Genomic DNA, 6438 nt, shown 5'->3' with positions numbered 1-6438 from the left:
GTAAGCCTCAGAATTTCTTGTGCAACTGTTAAGATAGAAGATACTGGACTTGTCCATAGGAATTCTGAGTTCATAAATTACAGTGGCAGAGGAGAGATAACTTGAATTTTAAGACGGAATCTTGTGATACTATTATTAGTTTAAGGATGAATGTTGTAAACCCCTGGGGTGGAATATTATAGTTGGAGGCTACTGTCATGTACACTGTTATGCGGGTAATCTCAGAAACTATAGGAGTGGATGAAATTTCAGAGGGAGGAGACCACATGCCAAAGAAAAGCCAGAAGCAAGTTTTAGTGAACTTCCAAATGTAAGTTATCCATGGAGATACAGAATGCCTCAACGAAACTGAAATGATGAGATTGAATAGTATGAGCTATTAAAATGAAAGGCCTTATTCCAGCTCATGTGATTACTTACATGTTTTTTATATCTTGAATGTCGCTGTAGCTCAGCTAAGAAAATAATAAGACTTATACTTTGCAAACAGATATTACCACCTGGTACTGGAAAAACTCCATTTGCTTTCCCCAGATCAGTTATGAGACTAAACTACAATGCAGGAGCAAAGCAATTTAAGTGTATTGAGGGAATGGGTACATGGCCACGCCCTTAAAAGGAACACACACACACACACACACACACACACACACACACACACACACACACTTTAGTTAAGAGAATTTTAGCATGCTGACATAGTCTTTGATATGAAGGAATCACTAGAAATCTCATCTGCTCAAGAAGATTCTGTTTCTGTCTGTCTGGGAGGGAGCTCTGGGGGCAGGTGTACGTACATTATACTGATAAGGTGTCATGTGTTGTTTGAGCTCCCCAAGAAGCTGGCTCTGAAGGAGGGTTCTCACGCTCCCTCCATCCCTTCCCAGGGCCACTTCAGAACCTTACATGTGTGTCTCAGAGTTCTTCAGGCCCCTTGTCTGGAGATCAAGTGCCTCCCTAACTCTAACAGAGAGGCATAAGAAAAGCAAAACCACTAAGAAAACAAAAACACTGTGTCCTTTAAACACATATAAGTAGACCATTTTCATCAGATGTCTCTATTGCTCATTCCATGGTGTTAACGTGCCTACAGTGGGAAAGAGAAGGCAGAAATTAGCAAAAAGAATCTGAAGCATAGACAGTTCAACTGGCATCTAGTTGACTGACTCAAATTCCTCCAGCTGGTTTCTGTTGGATGTTGTGAGTCCCCACTTTGATAAAGTTATCTTTCTGCTGTTACTTGTTCTTTTTCATGGAAGCCTCCATATGCGTGGACTCTCTACAGTGGCCAAGTTTCTCTAATGGAACTCAAGTTGACTGCTTCAATTAGGCTCCTCTAGTCAGTTTATGCTGGATATGCTATGCACCATATTCGATACACACACTCTCATTATTTATTCTTTTGCTTTGCCTTCTGATATATACTTCATTAACACCCATAAAAAAACAAAACAAAATATGCTGTACTAGATAAATCTCCATCTAGAACCGTATTCATGGCAACTAGTAAGAATGGAATGAAGCCACAGAGACTTCCTAAACTAGTGAAAAGCCAACACTTGTTGGCACCCGCTACATTTTTCATTGTTTCTTAAGCCTAATCAACTATTTTCTCATAAATTATAGTAGATATTATATTTATATAAAACATATATTATGTGCATATATATTTATATTACTCTAATATTGGTGTTAATAAGAAACAAAGTCTTACTTCATGTACCCAAGCTGACCACAACTTGTCATCCTCCTGTCTTTACCTCTCAAGTGATAGGATTACCAGTGTCTGTCTTATTTCCTGTTTAAGTAGTCTCAAGAAAGATGGAGTCTCACGCACTTTGAGTATTCTGTAACAACAAGGAAACCATTCATTAATCCTTAACTTGCTGGAGTGGTCAATGATGCCTGTTGCATGATTACAGGCTACAACACCTGCTCATGACTGAAGTCCCAGATAAGGCAGAATTCTGCATTGTTAGCTATGTTCATTGATATTTAAAACTCTATTAGTGATTACTCCTGCATGATCACTAGATTATTCTGGAGATAATTTTTGCAGTATTAAACATCTGAAGAATTCTCCTTAATTTTTTGATGCTTTTCTAACTTCTTGTTAGTTTGTGGGCCAAGACTGCCCACATTTAGAAGACGATTTGCCTACATGGAGAAATCACAAAGCAAACAACCTCTATCCAACATTGAATCTACCAGTTGCATTTATGAAGTTTTCAGCCTATATTGTCATTCTCTGGAACATGTCTGGAAAACCTCCCTTGTACATGCATGAAATATTCTCCCAGCTTGTCCACTCACCCATTCACCTGCCTGTCTGCCCACCTGCTTGCCTGAGCTATTATGGATCTGACTATATCTGCTCTTCTGACACACAGTAGCCTTTTACAGAATGACCTTAAGAAAGCATGAAATATGACCCACACTACCTCCAATTTCTGTAAAATCTTTAGTCACAAATAGTGTGACATTTGATGTTCTCCTGAAGCTCCTGTTATGCAATAAATTAAAAAAAAATCTAGTTTTAAATATGTTGGCAAAATTAAAAAATGTAGCTATAATTAACTATTTATAAGTTTTCTGGTAAAATTTACATATGATAGGAAATTCTTCATACTATAAATCATTTCTTTCCAATGTATAGTTTTTCATAAATTCACACTGCATTTTATTAAAGTAGGACATGATAGTAACCTCTGGAATGCCTTGTCATTGATAATTCTTTGTCTACAAAAGAGTATGATCCCAGTCTAGCTGGACATCATTTAATACTTATCACTATAAAATGTATAGAAAGAACTGTGCCCTCCAGCTCTGCCAGCATATACTGCATTTAATCATTAACTAGTGTCTTCTAGGATGGCACAACCCCACGAGTCATTTTATGTCTTTGCTGGTGTGAGATATTTGCTGCCTAAAAGTGAAAAAAAATATTTAGAGTAACATCAGGACTTTATAGGTGAGAACCCTAATTTTGATCCAATTAAATCAATCACTTCCTGCTCCTATTAGTAGATTTCCTCGCTGATAAAATAGAAGCCATCTGTTCCAACTGGACCTATCTGAAAAGAGTGAATCTGTGAGATTGTGTCTCCTAGTAATACCGCAAACTATGCTTATAAGTCTGAACTACATGACCGCTTCTATTATGAATTGAACAATGATGACACCAATGGACATGTCAAACCGGGCGGGGGAATCTCATATTCCTCAAGCCACAAAAGGGTTATAGGCAACTGTTGAAAGCTGGGAGCATAAAAAGAGTTCTTCTTGCAGGAAGAGACATGAGACAGTCCATGTCTAGTGCCAAGTGGTCCGTCTTGAAAACATATATACCGTTAGTCCAGCCATCTGCACTGGTGCTTTTGGAGTTCATGGAGGATATGCCCACAGCTGCAGCCACTCAAGAGCCATCACCCATGCACATTCACTATGTTCCCCCTTTTAAAAAGTGCTACTGCTACCTCTCACTCAATCTTTCTTCTCTCTCTCTCTTCTCTCTGCCTCTCTTCTTCTCTCCCATTGCTCCTGTCCCTGGAGGCCAGTCTCTTCCCTCCCTTTTATTCCTTTGTATAATGCATTTCCCTAATTAAAAAAAATGTCTCTGCTTGAAAAAAAAAAAAAAAAAAAATGAATCTGATGTGTGCTGATTCATTCCAGGAGCTGAGGACAGAATGCCCCTAAATATTATTAGCATTTTTTCTCCTGCTGAGATGTCATGTTTTTGTACTGTATCAAAAAGGCAACATTATTTCTCTCTTCAGACCACCAAGGTTCTCGACCACGTGTTAGTAAGTACATGAAAAAAAAGTTTTGCATCTGCCAAGTTTTAGACACATTAATAAAATGAAGTGGATCCTCACCTCCTCCACTACCCAGTCAATGTTGAAATAAACTGTTCAATATTACAATTCACACCCATAGGGCAGGGGCAGGCCAGATGAGGGGCTTAGCTAGCAGGCAGCTATACTCAAGTAGGTTTACTTTCATCAATTGTTAAATATACATTTATGTGCATATATATTCCAAACTTAATTTTAAAACATTCAACTATAGCTGGGCACACACAGTGGCCCCTACCCCGTAATCCCTAGCACTTGGGTGGCAGAAGCAGGAAGGTCACTCAAGCTCAAGGCCAGTCTGGGCTACATAGATAGTTGCAACTTTCTCTTTCAAGAAAAACAGACAAGGCAGACTGACTGGACTTATAGCCTCACTAGGTCAGAGATTATATTATGTATATCTTTTAGCCCCTTAATAAACCACTACCCCTTTTAGATGACTAAGAGAAACATCAACAACTCTTATAAATATCTTCATACAATGGATACTGCTTATTTGCTTAGCTGGATTCATATAGAATATCAGAGTGGGACTCCTAAGATTGTCCAGTGCAATTCTTTTAACAGCCTCACACAAAACATCTGCTGAGTCCCTGTGGGCTCCTCCCACAGCTCAGCGATTCATTGTTGCTTACCGATACTGTGAGAATTTAGTTTATGCAGTGAACAAAAGAATAAAACAAACATTGGCAAAACACACAAAGCCACAAGCAGCAAAGTAGAACCTTTTGGAGATAGGACATCACTTCAACACTTCAAGTTAATACTTGAAGTTCCACTTGATCCAATGTTAATCGCAACTCTTGGCATACCAGGTGCTTCCCCTGCTTCACTGAGTTAAACCTTGTTCTTGACTGAATCAGTCCTTGTAAGTCGATACCTATCATACAGTACCTGCTGGCACTGTGATGATGTCAGCCAAGAGAAATTCCCCAGGCCTTGCTGATTGAGTTGTTCTTTCAATTTAGAGCCTCAGACAGCTCCCAGATTTGTATGGCTATCATTCTATCCCCTCTAAATGACTTATCCTCTGACAACTTTGGATGACTTTCATGCCTCTCTTCTTCACCAACCCTCCCACACATTTCCCCTACCCCCCACATCTACCCAACCACCAGCATTCATGATCTGTTCTTGAATTAGGGCCAACATTTCCATTTGTACTATTTGTTCTTATCCTTTGCTGGCTTAAGGAAATTACCAGATTATTTTATTCTTTAGAGTTTCCATCATCTTACTAGATGACTACCACCAACACATATGTAATGTTATTTTTCACTATTTAAAAAGACCCCTTGCCTCTTTTACACTTCTGCTCCTACCGTTTCCTTGTTCTTTTGGTATTAAATTCTTCCCTCTATTCCCTTCTATCCATTCCAGTTAAAACCTTATATTATTACCGAGCATATTTTCTTTGCTAAATGATCTCTGCCTCATTATTTAACCTAGCATTTGCCCAGATTGGTTACTTTCTTTCCATCAGATTTTTGTTCCCTTTGATGACACAGCTCATCTCCAGGACTGTAGTGATCAATTCTTTTTTCCTTTGTGCACGCTTGCCACGTCACCACCAACATTGAGGACATGGAGTCTACCCTCTACTCCTTAAAGCTAGGCGGGCTGAGTTGTCTTTGGTTGGAGTGTGGTAAAACTGACCCAGAAGTTCTAAATCTACTCACATTCTGCCTCCCTCCATCTCTTGCTTCTTTCCTTACTCCCCCTCCTCATCTCCCTCTTACCTATTTATCTGCCTGTCATCTGCCTGTGGAAAATTTTCCTTCTTCCTCCCACCTCAAAACACTTCCTTCATGACACTGTCTCCCTGTGTAGCTCAAGCTGGCCTTATAACTCATGGACTTCCCTGCCTCAGTTTACTGAGTGCTGAGATTGAGATTATAGACACACACCATAATGTCCGGCTCTAGAGATAACCTCCAAGAGGACTGTCAGACCACTCCTCCTTTGGATCTCTCTAAGATTCCATGAAAAATCTAAAGGATTTCACAGAAATGATATGTACATATAAAGTTTTCATTTTAATTTTTCAGGACATTGAAGTCTTCCAATGATTCCCACTTTAATCCACCTCGGACTATACATGAATGACAGACACAAGGGAAAGAACTCTACGCCGAGTCCAGTCAATTCACCTAGTCTTCACATGTAATACAATGTTGTTTCTGGGGGAAAAAATTTTTGGATTGGCTATTACATAGCAATAAAACTACTGGATCACCATATTTGACAGGAATAAAAGCATCTTTCTGCCCAGGGAATGCTTAATTCATTAAGGTTGTGGAACTGCTGTCTTCTAAATCTACCAGTCATCCTGTCTTCATAAAAACAAACATCCTGCCTTGCAGGAATGTCAGACACACCAACACCTGGGGCTCACAGCATCCCTCAGCCTTTCTAACCAACTTGCTGACCCTTCCTTGCACTTTTACCTACTTTACCTATCCCCCCCTGCCTCTTTCTTTGTCCCCTTTTCATTGGAGCACTTGCATCTCAGTCTCCAGCTTGTCCTGGCCTTTGTGTTCTCTAGTCCCTAATCTCAAAGGCATTTCCTCCACTAAAAACTCCT

This window comes from Phodopus roborovskii, unplaced genomic scaffold (genome assembly GCF_943737965.1).
Source record: "Phodopus roborovskii unplaced genomic scaffold, PHOROB, whole genome shotgun sequence".
Classification (NCBI taxonomy): domain Eukaryota; kingdom Metazoa; phylum Chordata; class Mammalia; order Rodentia; family Cricetidae; genus Phodopus; species Phodopus roborovskii.
Note: the sequence above shows the minus strand (reverse complement) of the source record.